A 20,808-nucleotide genomic window follows, 5' to 3' on the forward strand; every position below is an offset into this window, starting at 1 on the left:
AATGTTCCAGACAGAGAAACCAGAGTCATCTTATTCAATAACATTTCCCGTTTCCTAAGGCAAACATAACAAATATGCATTAGTGATTCTTTGTTCGGGTCAATGCCTTTGGTGACCACCCTCCTGGTCGTCCCATGTCAAAACAATCATGTTCCCAACATGACTCTGAAGTAGGGGCAAGAAGTCTCAAAGCTCCCAGTATAATTTTCTTTCCGTTCAACTGTGTTGCCTCTCATATATCATGCCTTTGTGTTTGTTAATAACACTGTCAACAGTGTTATTTCTCATGCATGGGAGCAGAAGTGACTTTTAAAATACTGTGTCTAATTGTATTCATTCTCGATGACTGTAAATGGACTTTCCCCTCTATACTTACACTTCCTTCTGGAAGCCCCCCTGCCCACAGTGGAGAGCTGCGCTGGTGAGCAGAGGGGAAGCTTGGGAGGTTTGAGGCAGACCATCTCACTGGCAATAAGAGAGCGCTGTAGCAAAAAAGTTCTTGTTATGCTGGCAAGCAATGCAGTCACAATAGCCTGTAAGATCTAACTGCAATGATTTGACATCTTATGGCTCTGAAGAGCTCTGTCTGGCTAAGCACTACAGAAGACAAAACGTGAAAAGCCTGGACAGACAACCTCTTAAAGATAAACTGTTGAACATATTTGGATTCCTAGGTTCTATTTTATGACAGCTCATTTACAGATATTCACTTGATTTTATAACCCCATTATATGAGTCAATTTTTTTTTTAGTGATTTCATTCTTATTACCCATTTTAACTTTACAATTGGATCATTATACAGATATTGCTATCAACCACACATTATTCAATTTTTGATTACAAAAAAGAATTCAATGCAGTGTTTAACAGAGACACAATAAAAGCAGTGAATGGGTGAATAAATGAATGGAAAGAATCCAAGGCATAAAGGATGAAAATACTTTGCCAAATCATATCAGAAATAAGTAAGAGTCAGGTCTCAGATTTTCTGTCGGAAAATGTGTATGTTGTTATTTCTAACCAGATACAATGATGTCACTGAAAGCTCAGGAAACCTACAACCTGGAGGACTTGTGAAGAAATAACTATTTTGGGACTACTAAGAAATATGTTTCTCACTATATACTATAAGCTGAATTCAATACATGATGCATCAGTCTTGACTAAGAACAGTGTTAAAATTTCTTGATAGTCCCACATCACAGCAGTACAAGGTCTGGAGTAAGTAGTATTAACGCTCTCAAGTTGTTAGTGTGAATTTGCTTCAATATGTTGATATTTCAAAGAGTACTTAATTTAGTTTATAAAGCAAACAGGAATGTGAGTGCCTAGAACAATTAAAGCAGCTCAGTTTTAAACTCTGAACTTTTGCCTTTACAAATTTGAAGTTATCCAAGATATTTATAAAATGAACAGCATTCTTCAAAAGAATGTCCTATACATTGACGATGAACAAATAGCTAAAATTCATAGATGTTACAAAATATTCTATTATTCTAAAAATATAATTCCAATCAGCCTTTAATTTGATAAATTGGATATTCAGGATAAATGAATTTGGATAAAAATTTTTAAGTATAAGAATGTAAATGTTTTATATTTACTCTAAGTGAATAATATACATTTGTATTCCTTTTATTTTATCAAATATGGAAGAAGTGAAATGTTAGCATATATATGTCTCATTAATGTGTCAGTTTGAAATATAAAACTAACCTATTGCTTAATATTATTTTTGGAATGTAATATTACTTTTAGCATTCAGATTTATCTAATTTCCAATGTTTACTATTCCATATGACTCCTAGAGAACTTTCCAGCAATTTAACCAGGCAATATTAGATCAGTGTGCATGTAGTGTGTGTGTATGTGTGTCTGTCTGTCTGTCTGTGTGTATATCTAAAAATTAGGAAAAAATACTTTATTTTTATTTTTAAAAATTAACTGGAATAATAATTCTTTATAAACATATCAACAAAACATGTCTTTAAAACCATAATCAATTTAAAAATAATTAGTATATGTTTCATTTTCAGTGTTCAACGTACAAGGATCGTGAATTCTTAAAAACAAGTGATGCTTGGCATACTTAAAACTTATGATCAAAACAGTCCACATTTAATCTTAACACTTTAAACTTTAAACCTGGTTTTCACTAATGGCTGTGATTCTTCCCGTGAGAGTCATAACCGTGGCACCCAGGAAATACTTTAGTTCCTTGGAGTCTGGTCCACAGGACAAACTCTGCTTCTCTTAAAGTGGATTGCATGTTAAGTGGCTTAGTCAGGAGTTATATCAATGGAATTAGTTTATAGTAAAATAAGATTGACAAACTAATCAGCATAATGCAGAAAATGCCATTAAAAAGTTAGAATCAAGTCTTTCTGTGCCAAACTGTACTCTATTCAGCTTTTATGCAATTGTATTATATGCAAGACCTTTCAAACTGTCGCTGCATACTGATAATTCATGGTCCAATTTTAATATAATTTTAATCGTATACAAAAATGGAATTTTCATATGATCAAAATGGCTTTGAAAATTTTTTTCTTTCATGGGTAAACTTAGAGAAAATTTGATAAACACAATATAATTGTGAGATATATATAAAAAGTAAAATATATAAAAATATATTTATAAAATATATAAAAAGTGAGATAAAGTATTTTATTTGAACATTTTTGGTACATTTCATAAATCTAAGAACCAAAAAAACAAATTTTTAGTCAAAATGTAATTGATCAGATTAAGCAATTAGAAAAGCAGTGCATGTTGAGCATAGTAAATCTTTTGAGTAGAATCATAGTTTTTGGTCTCATGGGGAAAAAAGTCTAAAAAAGTATTGAATTATACCCTACGATGTGAAAAAAATAAGAAAATCTAACCAGTAGAATTGTGACATTATTGCTTTTCGTTATAAGCTTTGCTTTTTTCTTTGCACACAGAAGTGAAATTACATCTTAGGTCGAGAATGAGTTACCGTTGAATGCCAAGTAATATGTACAGTGCTAGCAACTCATTTTTTTTTCCAATTTTGTTCCAAAGTATAACCTTAAACAAGTTCAAAAAGAAAAAACATGTAGTGCTCACCATCCTAATAAAAAGAAGAAAACATTTTCATATTTCCATGTTCTTTTCTGAGAGAGACAAAGGTGTTTTAAAAATCTGTGACTATGCTTTAGGCAATCTGCATGCTCTCTGTGACAACAGTAGCAATGACGTAATTGAAGGATGGAGCCACTTTAAAATATTGCACTTCATGTTAATCACTCAAATACCAACCTGACTCCCATGTGAGGCAACACAATTGTATATAGGGAGTGGATAGGAGTCAGGTAAACATTAGCAGCCCTGAGAGTACTAAAATATATATATATTTTTTGGAATTTGGGGGTTTCACAATGCAGAACCCGCTTTTCTATCAGCTGTATTTATTCTTTAATTATCAGTAAGAAAAAACACATGCAGAACTAGATTAATTACTAGATCTTTTTAAAAAACATAAGTGTCACAGATTAGAAAAATGGCTCCAATGATATCTCCCCACCCATGTGCTCCTCTACAACGCCCCTCCCCAGTCAAGAGGTGGCATGGATCCCCTCCCTTTGAAACTGGATGGCTTTGTAACTACATCAACTAATATGGTATGGAAAAGTGATGCTAGAAAATTTATAAGGCTTGGCTATGAAAGGCATACCATGTTTGCTTGTCTCTTGCAACACTCACGTTTGCAACTCTAAATCACCATGTGATATCCTAACTAGCCTATCTGGGTGAAAGGACTCCTGTAACCCCACGAAATGGGAACTGCGGTCTTGTAAATTTCACCAGGCTCCTCTCTGGCCGATGGCAGAGGGCAACTCCTCTAGGATATAGGGGATGAGACTCGCAGAAGATGAAATTACCTTGCCAAGGACACTGTGCCTTATAAGCAAAAGAATTCCGGGGCTCTCCCCAAAAGCTCTCCACACCAGTTCTTCCACTTTCTCTCTCCTTCAGTCACGCTCACACACACACACACACACACACACACACACACACACACACACACACTCAACATCTCTGCCAAATTATCCCCTTCCTTGCCTCTTCACACACCCATCCCCCTCAAAAAGAGCAGAACAAGAAAAAGAAGCCAGGGGGCGCTCAGGAGCAGAAGCTACTGTCTCCTGCACCTCATCCATGTAAATCTAAGTCTTAAACTTCAATCCAGTAAATGTGTTTTCATTACCGATAAAGCATTAATTGCATCACCACTAAAAGGAGGGCAAGGAAAAGTTTACACATTCCTTCCTGCTTACACTGTGCTTGGGCCATATTTTTAAGTGTTAGACTGATTGGTAAATAATTTTTACAGCCTTTTATGTATATTTCTTTCTACTTTACAGAGAAAATCTATTTCTGCCCCTTGCTGATGTGGCCAGACTTGGGACCCACCCATTCCAAAAGTTAAAAGTTAATGAGACAGAGAGCAAATATTTATAACTGAGACTTTGTATACGACAGACATAAACATACAGTGTCTTGTACTTTTCATGTATTCTTATTTTTAAATAAATGGCATTCACTTTAATCACTCATGTGAATGAACGTGTCTAAAACCAAATGGCTACATTAAAGATAATGGAAAACTCTAGCTCACCTTCAGAAATTATTGTATTTATAATGATTTAAAAGGCTCATTACTGAGAGCCACATTCCAAAGTTGCAGTAAACCCATCGAGTTTTTATAAACACATTTTCTTTCTACTCTTACTGCTGTTCACTCCACTGAAGTGAGGGGCTATGTGGACTCATTTCAAATGTCCTTAGATTATATGTCACTCTAAGGAAACCCTTTTTCCAGATAAGTTGTAAAGAACATGTATTTTTTAATGGCAAGTATTTTATCATTTCTGGCCATTTAGATTATAGGTGTGGGATCCTGTTTTATATGGCACCCTGCTACTGTGGAACTTTTCTTTCAGCTGCTTTAGTTAGAAAAGCTGTTGCCAAACAAAACAGTAGGAGGGAAGCTGTAAAAACGTTTTGAAATGCTAAAAAAAGAAATAAGTGAGCAAGCAGCAATCTAAACATAAACCGGAGGACTCTTCCCATGACCCATGTTTAAGGGAAAGAAACAGAAGAAGATGCAGAGAATTAACAGAATACCAATTTCGAGCCACATTCAGGATCTCTAGAAGGATTAGAAATTATTCAGAAAATTACATGTAAGCTGGTGCACTAAAATCGTTCTGTCACAAATCTCAGACATTATTCTGAGCTAGACGAGCCTGGTGTCATGACATTTTCTCAAGAAATGAGAGGTCATAGAACGTGGAAAAGAATACATTTATGTATAACTGAATCACTTTGCTGTCCACCTGAAAATAATACAACGTTGTAAATCAACAATACTTCAATAAAAAATAAATTATTTTTTTAAAAAAATGAGAGGTTATAATATAAAAGTTCAAATTACCATTATGAGTTAGTTCTGTTGATTTAAGGCCTTTTTTGTTAGCAACAGAACAATGAAATTGGTAGTTACATAATGAGATAACCTCCAACCACAACAATAGAAAAGGCTCACTCAGGCAAGCTCAGTGAAATCTAGAATCCAAACACCACTATAGAAAAACAAATTGTAAAACATGGGATGCTCTCAAGACTGTTCTTTGAAAAACCCTTGATGTGCTATGTAATATGTGACCAGTATAACTTTGGAAGTTCAGTTTGATATTATCTTTGATCCAGGCACACTGCTCTTTTAGATATGTGATTTATTTAAAACACTCCTTTTTCTTTTTTTTTTTTTTTTGACTTGGAATGCATGTAACCAGATGAGTATTAAAAGTGAAATATATAACATATTCCTTAGTATTTGAAGGATGAGTACCTTTATTTTCTTTTTTTTTCCGAGCCAATATTTAAACTAAACACATACTTCAATCTTTAAGAAAAAGGCTGTTTATCCCAGAGAAGGTAACTGACCTGCATGGAACCCGGAATAAGTCAGTCAGTTGTCTGTCGGTCAGGCATACGCTCAGATAACGCTGATGAGCCTGGTTGGGGCCAGGTGCCCTGGACTCTGGGCATCCACAGACAGGGACCCATTCATGGGCTTTATTGCCCTAAACCCTCCCAGGCTGCAGGCTTCATTGCTGGGATTCCCAAGGTTCAAGGAGGTTAAGTCACTTACTCCAGCTCCAGACAGAGTGTAGACAGAACACAGAACAGAGGTCCCTCTGCCCTGCCACAGCTGTCCTCACGAGCTTGTGGGGAATTCCGTCAGTTATTCAATAATACTTTGAGCCTAGGCCGAGTTCATTACATCTCAATAGATTAAGTCAATGAATCATGTTATTTTATAGTCCCATCAAATGTATCTACTTCCTGTGAGGCCAGAAGGCATTTTCCTATTACTGCTCACAGAGGGACGGCCTTCCCTTTGTTTTGTCCCTTTTTTCTTTTAAGTAGCTGTTCAAGGAGAAGAGTGGCTCTCTGCAAGGGGCTCTAGTCTCGTCCTTTGAAATGTCCCAGGGTGTGTCCTAGATCAGACTGAATCCATCAAACAATTCCACTACTGTGGAATAAGAGAATTTCCTGAGCATCACTGTGGTAAAGAGGCGTATTTTGTAGGCAGCTTCACAAAACCATTGGGAAATAAAAGTATCTTGAAAAGGACTAGGAAAATATAAAATCTGAAATATAACTTTGGCTGGTCATCATTAATGTTACCTGTCCTCCTTCCTAAACTTTACTCTGAAATTACACCAGCGTATCCAGTTTCTCTCCAACAATAATCAAATATGTGAAAAGAGCATTAACTAAATCAAATAAAGAGGCAATGTCATGAAGACTTAAAGATGATAAAGGGTCTCACATGACAGCTAGTAAAATAATAATAGCTCACATTTTACAAAATGACAAGTCAAAGAAATATGTCTAGTCTCATCAAGCTGTTTGTGTCTTCCTAAGGAAAATATTTGTGGCCTTCGTAACACAAGACCAAATACATGATCAAAAAGTAAGAGTCACTTGTCCATGCCAGAGAATTGAGCCATGTTATTATGGTTTCAGGCTGATGGATTCATTATTCATGTCACGATATTTATTGAGCACCTACTTACTGCACCAAGCACTGGGGATACAAGTGATGAACAAGAGAGACACGGTCACTACCTCCATAACTCTCAGAGTCTGGGAAGCAGATCATCAGACAATATTTATAAACAATATATAGGATTATATACAGTGGCAACTGGGATGAAGAAAAGTGATAGTTTGTTTTGAGGAGGAATCAAAGTAGCCCTGATATTTGAATACTGACTCGGTGAAAAGTGATGTATTACTAATACTATTAATCCTTTTGTGGTTTCCGTTGTTTCCAACACCTTGTAATTAAAAGGGCTTTAATGTTTTAAGCCTTCTTACACCATCTTGCTATAACTGCAGGGCAGTGTAGAAACTGAGATGTACATAAATGAATATAGATAAAGTGCTGTATAGCTACAGAGTCAGGATGTAAGTAGGAACAAGAGGCAGTTTGGCTTGCCAGGAGCTTCTGCAAAAGGAAGTAGGGCCAGGTAAAGAGACCTTGAACCCCAGGCCAGGTTTCCAGACTTTTTTAACAGGGAGAAGGAAGGTTCTAGAGAACTGAGGTTGTGAGTGTGGGGAGGCTAGTATTTCTGGGAGATTATCTTAGAAGCAATAGGCAAAATACATAAGGAAGGGAGAAACAGTGCTTAGGAATATCATTGAAGGGACTATCTCAATAATTAGTCCATAAGTGTATGGATTACTAATACATCCATGGGATTGAAAAGAAGAGACTCAGGAATAGGCTCTCCTGAGGAAGAAGAATTTTTGTAACTGACCAGTAACTGGTCAGTAACTGACCAGATATAAAAGACTTTTGAGAATTCAAATTCAAGATTCCCTAAGGAACAGTTAGGCTATGAGCATAAAGTAGGATCAACAATGATGAGTCTGACTTTGAACCTGCTGAGTTTCAGGTGCTAATGGCACGTCCGGCTGAAACTTATCAGAGAGGACAGGACTGGAAATATAGAATTGTCATCCACTCAGAAGCAACTTTTGATTTTGGAAGGGTTGGCAAAGAGGAAAGCACAGGCAGAGAAAATTACTAAAGAATCTCAAGGGAACCTTAAACTTGGTGGTGGGGAAATGATTGTCAGGGGTGACAAAAAGAGCAATGGAGGGGGGTAAGTGAAGGAGGATTATAGAGGAAACCAAGGAAATCAGATGAAGAAGTAATCAGTGAAGTTAAGTGCTGGGCAGAGACTGAAAGATCCAAGGAATGAGAACAGGGTCCAAGGAATCCAGGGATCCAGGGAATGAGAATTGGATTGGGAAAGGAGTGGGGGGGTGTCACTCTTTGCTAATTATTAATCACGTTTCAAAGATCAGGGCCAAGTCTCAGAAGTGATGATTGCTGCCATATGCCAGACAACTCTGGATAAGGCTCTATCCTCTTCAAGAGAAGATTCTGGATGACTACCTTTGCCTTGTCTTTGATGAATACATATATTTTCATCAATATATATGAATATATATAACCCTCTAGCAAATATAAGCATTAAAAAAAAGAGAGCATGTCTACATTTCTAACTGCTTAAAATAGGATTATAATGGGGAAGGTATCAGGCAACACTCAGCATTACTTCCTTGTAACAGACAAAAAAGATAAATCACCTGGAGATACTCAGATCACTCATAAAGTCAGTAAAATGGTAAATGGAGGACAGGACCCTAAACTGCTATTAAGAGTCTTAGCCTCTACTCATTATATCAGACCATACACTCTTGCAGGTTTAGGATGGAGTTCCAAATAACTTTTTTGTTTTTGTTTTTTGTTTTTTGTTTTTGCAGTACGCGGGCCTCTCACTGTTGCGGCTTCTCCCATTGTGGAGCACAGGCTCCAAACGCGCAGGCTCAGCGGCCATGGCTCATGGGCCCAGCCGCTCCGCTGCATGTGGGATCTTCCCAGACCGGGGCACGAACCCGTGTCCCCTGCATCGGCAGGCGGACTCTCAACCACTGAGCCACCAGGGAAGCCCCAAAATAACTTTTTAACAACTAAGTCCAAATAACTTTTTAGGACTTAATTTATATATTTCATTAAAGAGGTTTTTCTTTAATTGTATCTTAATGCATGGGCTAATAATTACTAATTTGCTATGCTCTTACAAAATATATCAGGCTAATATCACAATGTATATCACACTGTTCACTAAATCTTGTCAATGTTGAATTAAGAATCTAGTTAAGGAATTATGGATTTGCATACCTGTGGTATCCATCGGGAAGACACAAAGCTTGTCACTTCTATTACAGGCAAGCCAGTTTGGGAAAGTTGATTGATAAATTCAATTTTTATATCTGTAGGAACTATAATCTAAGAAAACATTAAGAATTATAAGTATTTTGCATAAATTATTTATTGAAGCATAAACAGAAAATTAATTCCTAACTGAAAACAAATACTATTTAAGATTTATAAATTCAAGTAGCAACTAAGAACAAATGTAATCATCTAACATATGAAATCCATATGTCTTTAGACTCAATAAATATTTAGATTTAGCATTTTTTTAAAACTGTGTAAAATTAATATCAAGTTACCTTTTCATTCTGCAATCCATCTCTAGGTCCAACTTCTACTATTTTCACATATTCAGGGAGTCCAGATGGCTGGGATGATTCCTAAAATGAAAAATACAAGGCAAGAAAAAGAGATAACAGATCATCAAACTTGTTTACTTGAAAAGTCAAACAATTTCACTTTGTTGGATTAAGTTCTCAGCCTGGAAAGTTAAGAAAGGTAAGAAATTGATATAATGATATAATCCAAATACCAAGTTTATGTTATTAGCAACATGAGGTCATTTTGTTTTTACAACTCAGTGATATTCAGTCTAATTATGATTAAAATCCAAAAGATGAACTTCAAAGATAAAACTGCGGAGAAGGTGACTTACTCAGGATCTAAAGAGACAATCTGCTGAGTACTTCTATGCGTGATGATAAACGTACCATTGTTAGAGTTCATTAAGAAATTAGATCTTTGTATTAACAGACTTCTACCAGCCACAATCATCCAGCTGCCATACCTTGAACTTGCCAAGTGTGAATTCAGTTTTCTGGCCTGTGTCAGAGAATAAGATGTGTTGTTTATTTCTTGTCTGTGTCACACAGCACAACCAGCACCTAAACGCAGCTTCCTAAAGGACAAACTCCCCCCAGGAGGACCTAATCCTTGATATTCCCCTCTGTTCCTAAACTATTATGGTCACATCATGTTTAGAAGGACACTAGTTTGAAACAGGAAAAATGGAAATTGACTTTCTCAACTTCATATTGCAGTTAAAATCGGCAGTAGGCTACATCTTTCCAGACTGGACAAACATAACCTCCTGGTATCTCTGAGCCCAGTTAAGTGTGGGTAACCAATCATCAAGGTCTTCTAATGGATAGCTGATGGAACTGACCCAGATCAGCATGACCTGTACTTCAAAGTTATTTTTTTGTCTTGCCTTTCATAAAGGATGATGACTCTGGGCTGACCAGTTTGCATTGTCTCACTCTGTCCTTGTAATAATCACAGGCATACACCGATAAAGTGGCTATTTTAGATGCACAACCCAGATTGTTTCCATCACACAGCACAATGCTCCCTGCCCTTTCTAGGGTCCATAGCTGTTACCTGGTTTTATTAGCATTCTGTGTTAATTAACTCAGCAAAGGAACCCAGATGATCCCTGTTACAATGTTTACATACCACCCTCCACAATTTCCATGAAATCAGGCAATTCAATAAGGAAAAATTAACTGAGAAGGAAAAGAATTCTAATCTCTGCATCTCCTGAGCAGGCTGTGATGCATGCAGTTGGGAGGGTGGAGGTTTGAGCGAGGACACATGGGGTCCCTCAGCTTTAGGCTCAGTTTTGGATGACAATCATGTAATCATGCATTATTTACAGGGTGGCCATCGTTTCAACCAGGCAATAAGATAGAGGGATGGCATGGGAAGGCAGAGTAAAAAAGAGAAGCTCACTCCTCTTTCTTATTACCTCCAGTCCTAAAATTGCAGGGATGAAAAAACAAAAACAAAACTAGGCAATCTTAAGCCATGTGGTCTCATTATCGCTGATTGTTTCCTGAAACTCATTTTCAATTAGCAATTAGCTAATTAGCTTGGAGCAATTAGCTTGGAGTATACATGGATGAAGAATACTACTTTATTAAACAGCAGTGTTTAACCCCAAAAAAGGAACATAGTGTTTTTTAAGGTAATAACAATATGCTGAGTACAATTAAAGAGCTTGGGACCTTCCTTCGCATCACTGGTATAGCTGGTAGAAGTAACAATCTGAAGAAATTAAAGTGTAATCTCCCACTAATTATAGCCATTTAAGTCAAAGCAGAATATATGCATACTTGATATTATTTTACATTTCTTCTTGAATCTAACACTCCCATTTTTTCTTCTAGTCATGGATCTGTATTCCCTCTATCTGAATACCCAAGAAATCAGAAAAAAGTTATAATGTGTTCAGTAAGTTCAAAGAGTAACAAGTTTCCCTTTAAACAGCATATAAATAAATATATAAATAAAGTCAATACATAATTGTTGAGTATGTGTGATGTGAGAGCTCTATCTTGGTATTTTCAGTGTCATTCTGGGCATTACTATCTCTGTATTGACGTTTCTAAGCAACTTCAGCTTTACATAAATAATGCAATGCCTACTGAGCAAATCCACCTAAATGTTGTAGAAGCACATAATTTTCAATGATGCAAAACTGATCTCATGATTTCTCTGCCTCATTCCTCTCCTCAGATATTCTCCCACCACCTACTATCCGATTCCATCTCTCTTACCACTTATATCTAATTGGTACCTAATTGGTATTTTTATTACTGGTTCTATTTTGGCATATACCCAACACCCAACACTTAGCTTGCACTTAATAATTGTTTGTTGATTGTATTAGTGAATCTCTTTTGTCACTGGCTGTATTTAAATTGTCTTCCTTTTCTACTTAGTCTATTGCTGTAGCTTCCTAAGTATTCTCCCTAATTTTGTTTTTCCATGATTAAAATGCTTCAGAATGTACCAGTCACCTTTGGAGAGATCTATCAACCTAAGGTAAAAGATGATTCCTGACTAGCCTCTCACCTTCTACCACACTCTACTTCATGCATCCTGTGATTTTAGTCATGCTAAAGTCATGTCCTGCTCACTTTCATGACTGTAGACATGAAGTTGCTATTGGTTGGAAATAGCTTCTATCTGTGGGGAAAATTTTCCACCAAAACCATTTCTCTTCTTCACAGACACAGGACTGGACCTCATTTCTCCTCTAAGAGTTACGTTTGAACAAGTTCCAGTTGATGGAACATCAATGTGAATGCTATGTACCGCTTTTAGGCTTGGCCCATGAAAATATCCCATGCACATGCCTCAATGCTCTTTCCCCTCTAGCCAGCTTGATGCAGATGAGTATGGCAGACTTGGAAGCTGATAAAGATAAAAAAAAAAAAAATTGAAGGAACCTACACCAGAATCACTGCTTTAATAAGAATTCCATGCCTATAAGAAACAATTATTTTGTCCCTCATAGAGATGAAAATAGATGTCAACTCTCTTACACCATTGAGGGTATAGGTATATCTTTTATAGCTCCTAATTGTGAAAAATTATGAAGGGTCTGAAATTTTACCCTACTTCCAAGCTAACAAGTGAGCCTGCCATGGATGCTGGTGGAAGGCACAAGACTCATTGGTCAGAGAAGGAAAAAAAGGCTTATCACTCACAGCAACAGCAGTAGCTAGAAAATCAGGATTTGTGCTGGTTCCCCAAGCCCCAACTCCCAGGAAAAAAAGGGGACCATACAATGCTTGCCCAGACAATGGGTTACATTACAGGAAAGGAACCCCAAGCACAGGAACCTTGAACCTTTGTTAATGGGCAGTACGCATATCGTTCCTTGGTGACATATACACGGTGTTTATCATGCTTGACCATGAGTATGCCTGCCTTTGATCTGAGAGAAAGACACTTCCCCTTGGCTCCAGAAGGAGACACTAGTTCTATCATTCAAAACTATTTTGCATTAAAAAAATCCTTGAAAAGAGAGTCTGGAACAAAGGTAATTATGCCTCTGCTTGCAAGAAATACAATAAACTTATGCAGAATTATTTCCCAATAATATCCACTCTTCATTTTTACACCATCCTGGTTTATGGCAAATTTTCCCACTAGTAAATCACTCTGTTGGCCCCTCTGATTAACTAACAGAGGCTGGAACCAAATCCGCTCATTTTTATCTCAGAAAACATTTAATTAAGGCTACTCTCAACAGACCTTCAAGGAGCAGGAGAAGGCCAACCTGCAATATTGACTTCTGCCATGCCACTCCTCCCCAGGGTCCTGGATCCAACCAGCAGAACGAATCCTATACTGTAGTGGCCTCTGCATCAGTAGCTCAGCTTTGTTTACTTTGTGCCTATTTTATGATGGTGGATGTGTTACCATGTTCAATGCTATGATTTATCCAGGCAGCAACAGTGACAATATAGGTGATGGAGGCTTGATCTGCAGTGTGATTCCAGTGTGTCTCATCAGAGTATGGGCTTCAGATGATCCACCAGCAGCCATAATTTATTGCCATAATTCATAGCCTCCCCCAAAAGGTGTCTTTAACATCTTAGTCTACAGTTTCCCAAATGGCAGACAAATAAGCTAGGCCAATGACCCCAACCCAAGAGTCAATAAAAACATGGCAACGGCCTCAAGTTCTGTTGGGCAAGTAGAGCAATCACACCCCCTTTCAGTTCTGCATGGCGGCTGGAGAGGTTTTACAACTGCAGGAGCCCAGTGGTCATCATCAGATTTCAGTTCGGCCAAAATGTCATCCAACCAGGCTAAGAAAAGCACTGTGAAGAGAAGGGCCCCCACTGAGCCGGTAGCTTTGTTCCAGGCAGTGGAACAGGCAACAGAGGGCAAGGGTTACTTTTTGTGGGTAAAGCTGAGATTGCACTGGGGACAGGCCAACCACTTTCTCGAATATACAATTTCCATTTGATTAGTGTGGCCTGTTGAAAATGTCCAACCTCGTTAGTCATTGACTCCAAGTTGACCCCCCAAAATGGAAATAGGGGCCAGAGAGTCACAACGGCCTCCCTAACTCAGGTGTCCAGTTTCAAAAAGAGCTCCAACAGCTGATTTTTAAAAGAGACTTGGATGGCTGTGTCATGGCAGTAAGGGATCCACAACCCCCCAAAGTGCCACCAGGTAGAGGCTGCCTGACTTTGACAGAAGCTCAAATTTGCAAAATCACCAGTCACAGAGACTTAGAGATCAAAGAGGTCAGGAGGATTTGGGGACCCCCAAAGTTATGTTCACTTCACTACATACAGCTCTTCCCATTGAGATGATACCCTCTGGCACTTATGGGACAGAGAATTACAATCACAACACACATCAGTTTTTACTATACATTCAGACATGCAAGCAACAACAGGCCAGTGTACTGGCCATGAAGGCCCCACCCACAAGGCTGCGTCAGGTCCCCTTTCCCACTGAGAACACTGCCCAACCCCATCAATTGAATCAGGACTCCCACCCCCATGGGACTGATAGGATGGTGACTTGGATGGCTTTATCAGACAGAACCAGGAAGGTTAGAGTCCTTGCTCTCCCCACCATTCCCCAGCACACTCAGATGGATGATCTCCATGCACCAGTAATCATTTTTTTCCTTAAATAGCTGAAGGAGGAAGGTTGGGAAAGATGAGGGGATGCAGAAGGGAGCAATCAGCACAACAGCTGCCCACTGCCTCAATCCAATGAACTTGCAATGTCTTTGGTCCACACAAAGCCCTGTATCAGGCAGCAAAAATCATCATTCCTGATGCCATCTATTTTAACCTTGGGAACCCCTGGCCTTAGCTTCCATAGCTGTGTTGGTTTCCAGCAGGATCACTGTTTTTTTCCCTCTGGCTGTCAAGGGCTAAACTTGTAGATGCTCCATTGTCAAGATACCATCTCTTAAGTCTTCATCCAGTTACAATACAAGAACTAAGGGAGTCTTGCAAGGTAGCAAGGGTGACTCTGAAATTCATCTACAATTCTTTGGGTCCTTTCTCATTCTCTAGTGGGTTGCTTTTCAGCACCTTATACATAACCTGGGGCAGGAGTACCCCATAAACTAGTCAATGACTCATCTATGGCTCCTCACATAGGAGTTTGTCCATCCCAGTGAAATCTCCCCAAAGTTTCTGTATAGCAGCCAAGACTCACAGCAGACCTTTTGCTGCCATCTCTAGTTGTATTTAGTTACAGAGGACAGACTGCTGTATGGGCTAAGAAGGTCCAGCTACTGTTATTCCTTATTAGAAGCATTAATTATCCCATCCTATCTCCTCCCAACTCAACCAATCAAAGTTCTTATGATTCACCTGGCTTCTTCCAATAATGTTGGCCAAATTTCTTCCTTCTGCACTCCCAGTAATTTTTTTTTTTTTTTTTTTTTTTTTTTTTGGTATGCGGGCCTCTCACTGTTGTGGCCTCTCCCGTTGTGGAGCACAGGCTCCGGACGCACAGACTCAGCGGCCATGGCTCACGGGCACAGCCGCTCCACTGCATGTGGGATCTTTCCGGACCGGGGCACGAACCCGTGTCCCCTGCATCGGCAGGCGGACTCTCAACCACTGCACCACCAGGGAAGCCCAACTCCTAGTAATTATTGATGGACAGAGAGAAAAGGACCTTCAGCCCACCCAGGACTCATCTTAGTGCTACTTTTCACAATGGATGGACCTGAGGCTGACCAGTAAATCTCCAAGGAAGTTTCCCATCTCTGAGAAGAGTTAGGACAACCAGGGCACCACTCGGCCTCTGAACCTACTTCCCTGAAATCAGACAGCAACCATCTTTCCCAATTCCTCATCTTTAATAGACAGTAAAGCAGAGGACCATTCGTTGCTCAGTTGACTAAAATCTGGGCAGCATGTTTGTTACCCATACCCATGGACTTCCCTCAAATCCCTTTAACCATCTGAAAAGCCCTCATTCTTCCTTTTCCAGGAAGTGTCTCTCTCAACATTCCATCTTCATCAACAAAACTGTCAAACCTGTGAAGGGCTGAGATTTTATCCTACATACTAAGTAATAAGTAACCCTGCCACAGTGTTCTGGATGCTGGCAGAAGATATGCGGCTCTTGAATCAGAGACAAGAGGCTTTACTACTCGCCTTAATAGCAGTAGCCAGAGCACCAACAGCTCTTGTACCAGTTCCCTGAGCATTGTAGGGACGGTGCTTGGGGAACCTGACCATTTCATAAGGGGCAACAAGCACGTCTGCCCTTTGCTTCGAAAGGACACCCTACTATCAACCAAGGCCATCTGCTACACAAACACCTTGAAAAGATATTTCCAAAGGAACTAGTAGAATATGCAGAAATGTGAGACACCCATGAAGAATCATTTCTCAACACTATGATTACCTTAATTACTGTCCTCAATCAAAATGCTTACTCATTAACCAAGATTCAATCTGTCATCTACTCAAGACTTTTCTGACCTCCCAATATAGAATTAAGTACAGTTGACCCTTGAACAACACAAGGGTTAAGGGCGCCAGCCCTCTGTGCAGTCAAAAATCTGTGTGTAACTTACAGTCAGTCTTCCATGTATACCCAACTCCCACCCTTCCACAGTTCCTCCCTACCTGTGGTTCCACACCTGCAGATTCAACCAACCGCACGTCCCATCAGGTAGCACTGCAGAATTTACTTTTGAAAAGAGCCCACATATAAGTGGAACCACACAGTTCAGACCCTGTTGTTCAAGAGTCAACCATAGTTTCATTTCTATGACCCAATAACACTTTGTAGAGGCTTATTTTAAAATAAATCTGTAATTACTTCTTTGCCTGCCTGTTTGCCATTTTTCATTTTAAACTTTCAGGATGGACATATACTAAGCGCTTAATTAACACCGTTTGTTGAATGAATGAACAAATTCACATCTAAAATTTAGAAAAGCAAGGTTAACCTTTCATTTATATTGAATACTACACTTATTAGCCAGCATTATTATAGTTATTGGATATATGGAAATGATCCAACCACACAAAAAATCTCTGTCCATAACAAGATTACGTTTTAGTGGCACAGTGATCTGTGTGTTACCTTCTGGGACGGGGTCATTGGGGACGTGGCACTGTTCTTATACATTGCGTATATAAGAGTTGATGAATGACTTATAAGTTCCAAGGAATTGCAATCTAGTTTGCAGAAGTGAGCACCATCATCCTTAAACAGGTTTTTGGTCTAAATTTATTTTTATGGCAATAAAATCCCTGTTACTGAGTTCACTTTATCCTGTTTAATGTGGAGTAGTGTATGATACTAGTGAACAACAAAAGGTGTATTATCCAGAATGAGGGTTTCAAAAAGCCAAGTTACATGGCTGAATGTATGCCCACATCTGGCATCAGATTTCTAATGGTTCACTTTCACAGGGTAACAACCAAAGCAATACTATCTTGCATTTATATGTTGCTTTATTATTCCAAAGCACTTTTCTATCTACATTTCATCTGTGGAGCTACTCTGTGGGGTAGGCAGACTGAAAGAGAGATTAAATGACTTTCTAAGGTTACCTAACTATGGTCCCTGGCTCCTATTCTAGTTTTCTTTAGGATGAGGTTAAATACATCACCAACTATTGAAAAAGCTTTGGTTGAAAAAGTAATAATGAACCATTCTTTCATGCAGAACATAAATGGGCTGCTTTAACACACATTTTTCAATCTTACATAAAATTAAATGGAAGGCATATTTTGATGGGAATTTCTCTGAAATCTTTAGGGGGTGTGTGTGTATGTTATTATATTATATATGTTTTCTATGTATTATATAATACATATACACATATGTATGTGTGTATATGCATAGTTTCCCATAATGGGTGGCTTCTATATATACAATCAACCCTCCAGGTGGTGACAGATATGATGCCTCATTATTCACTCTACAAGCACAACTTCTTTTTCCCTAGGAAAATGATACCATCCACAGTAGAAATTTCTAAACAGAATTTTATATGTTCTACTCATTCATTTCTTGAGGAGTAATTCTATGTGTAAAAAAAGTCTTTATGGATATTGAAATACCCTGTTTCATAGCCAGTATTCTCCTGGAGAACTGCTACAATGACCAAATGAAATGCTCCCACTACACAGATGAAATGTCTGAATCAGGAAACTGCATGATTTTCTTTTGAAATTAAATTGGACTTTTTAGGGGGCATTACATTTCCACTTTTCCAAAAGAATCTCATTTTGCCATCTCATCTGACATATGCACATAGTGCATCTTGCAGTAATGGTAAACCATCCACATTGTGCTATTTGTTATTTCTTAGATATTAATTTATCTTTTAATGAAACATAGTCAGAAACACATAAAGCATTATCACAAGAACCTTGGTTCTCTGGAGCAGTCTAAACATGGTTCTCTCCCTGGGTGCCTTTCTGGGATGAAGGGCTGAATCAACAAAGCTGATATCTGAAACCTTTCTTTCAGAATAGCTGTGCCCCAAGGTCAATTCAAAGGCAATCTCTGACAGTTTAAGAAGAATTTATTTGTAGCCAAGTGAAAATAAATTTATAATAGATGACTAAGTCAAACTCCATGAACAACACATCTTATTTTCCTGAATCAAAAGGTTAAAGGAAGGTATCCACTTACCTTTTAGCAATTATTGGACAGCCAGAAAGAAAATGTGCACTACTTCATTCCTAAATGCATTTGGTCAATGTTTTAACAGAGATTAAAAGCAAGTTCTAAAATGTGAACAATCCTCTGTATGTATGTGTACCAATATTTGTTCTTGGCACCAGATGGAAAATTAGTACTGAGTGTTAGTGTAGATATATAACATGATTAAATATGAATTCCCTCTAGAAATATATAAATTTTTTGAACACGTAAATAAATATAAAATCACCCAAAATTATTTATTAAAATAAAAAATAAGGCTGTTAACATCTGTGCCACATAATTCGCTTCCTAATTAAATAAATTCCATTTTTAAATGTGTCGAGAAATAAATGTATACATATGTATTTAATAATCATCCATTAATTATTGTTTTAATACAAAAAAACTGCATTTTAAATAAGATAGTATATAAGAGCTGAAAATAGAGAATATTAAAATAGATTTTGTAAACAGTTTACGAAATGTAGATAGTAATAGAATAAGAGAAACAAAAGTAAGATGAAGCACATGTAAGAAGAAACAAATTGAAGAAATCAAGAATAGCAATTTTTAATGAGAGAATTCAATAAACCATCCTATAGAAGCATTAACATAAACTTGAAAGTTCAAAAGAGAAAAACTTCCATGTATTGATAGAGCACAAGACCCCCGCATATCTAGTTTTATTGACATTATTTACTTTCAAGAAATACCATTATTTATTCCTTTATTCAAGGCAACTTAAGAATTGAAAAAAATAAACTATGGAAAAATCTATAGATTTTTCATGACTATTATCAGTATTACTTAATTGAAGTTTAGGATAGTAATAAAAGTGTTAATTAGAAAATCAAAAGAAAATGTTTGACTTGAAATACTTGAAGTATGAAGTTTCCTTTTCCTCAAGGTCTTCACTAATAAAATTTTTATGAAACCACTAAGGTTACTTTGCTTTTTGCAAACACAGAAGCAGTAAAATTGATTGAAAATATATGGATATTTTTGGAAAGGCTGAATCTCCGAGGATAAAATGCAGTATGTCATATAAGATACCAAGTTTCATCATGGAAATATTTTTAGAATAAATTTCTGAAAACAGTGGTTTAAAATAAAAATGCAACTAACTATATTAAGCTAGTTATACAAGCAGCATGACCTTATAACCACAAAGGTAAAAAAAAACACTACTGGGATACATAATTTTGTCAGAGTTTTAGAGTTTATACTCCCAAGTGGTACAGCAATGCTTCTGCTGGGGAAGCTTGGCTTATTATTTGGTTAGGAAGACACCATTCATTGTTCTAAATAGTTATTTAAATTTGGGTTGTTATTATTAACAACAAGCCATTATATTGCTTTACATGACTTTTTTTATTTATGCCATGTTGGTTGTATAACAATAACAAAACGGGAAATCATGTCATAGATATACCATGAGTTTTCAGCTTTATAATGCTCTGCATTAATTTCAATAACCCTATTCAGCCATCCACAGCATCCATTCAGACTCTGAATAAAATTTTTCAGATCTTAATGAAGCCCCTTCATCAAAACACTCCCTTACATAATATGTATTTTCTGATTGGCAAAAATCAATTGGAATGCATGAGTATTTGCATGGTTATATACACTAGCACCAAAACAGATGATCTAAATAATAAAGTGTGGTGCCTTACACCTCATGATGTGTAAACAGTTTTTGATATTTGATGAACTGTTGTGTGCTAAAGGCGGCAGAATAAGAGGTGGATGAGATACTACCATATGTTAGTGAAGATAGGTGAAGTCTGTATCTTTGGAAATTTTTATTTCTATTATTAATGGACGTTCTGCTCAGATACCCCTTTCAGGACTGAGACATTCCCAGAAGCTAGAGGTTTGGCAGCCGATGCCATTTCACTGAGCCCTGTGTCAGGAATTGCCCTCAACTAAAGAAATCCACCTTACCCCAAGTCATGTCCCCTCTCCATGATCATCCACTGAGTGGTTGATGCAGGGACATAATAGCCCAGCTCCTTTGCCTGAGGGA

The 20,808-nt window shown here is 37.7% G+C and overlaps 1 protein-coding gene across 2 annotated transcripts in view; it reads right to left on the reverse strand.

Moving 5' to 3' along the window:
* HMGCLL1 (3-hydroxy-3-methylglutaryl-CoA lyase like 1) overlaps positions 1-10,348 on the reverse strand; it is an 86,702-nt gene extending 76,354 nt beyond the window's left edge. The window contains exons 1-3 of one of the 2 annotated variants that reach the window (XM_079934079.1): positions 9,985-10,348; positions 9,629-9,709; positions 9,294-9,401 (exon numbers count right to left, since the gene is read on the reverse strand). The gene's annotated coding sequence lies outside the window, so the exon portion shown is untranslated. Of the gene's footprint in view, positions 1-9,293; positions 9,539-9,628; positions 9,710-9,984 lie in introns of those variants that run through there. The other variant, XM_079934080.1, reaches the window with a different exon arrangement.
* Positions 10,349-20,808: the final 10,460 nt, after the last annotated feature.

This window comes from Stenella coeruleoalba (assembly GCF_951394435.1).
Source record: "Stenella coeruleoalba genome assembly, chromosome: 10".
Taxonomy (NCBI): Eukaryota; Metazoa; Chordata; class Mammalia; order Artiodactyla; family Delphinidae; genus Stenella; species Stenella coeruleoalba.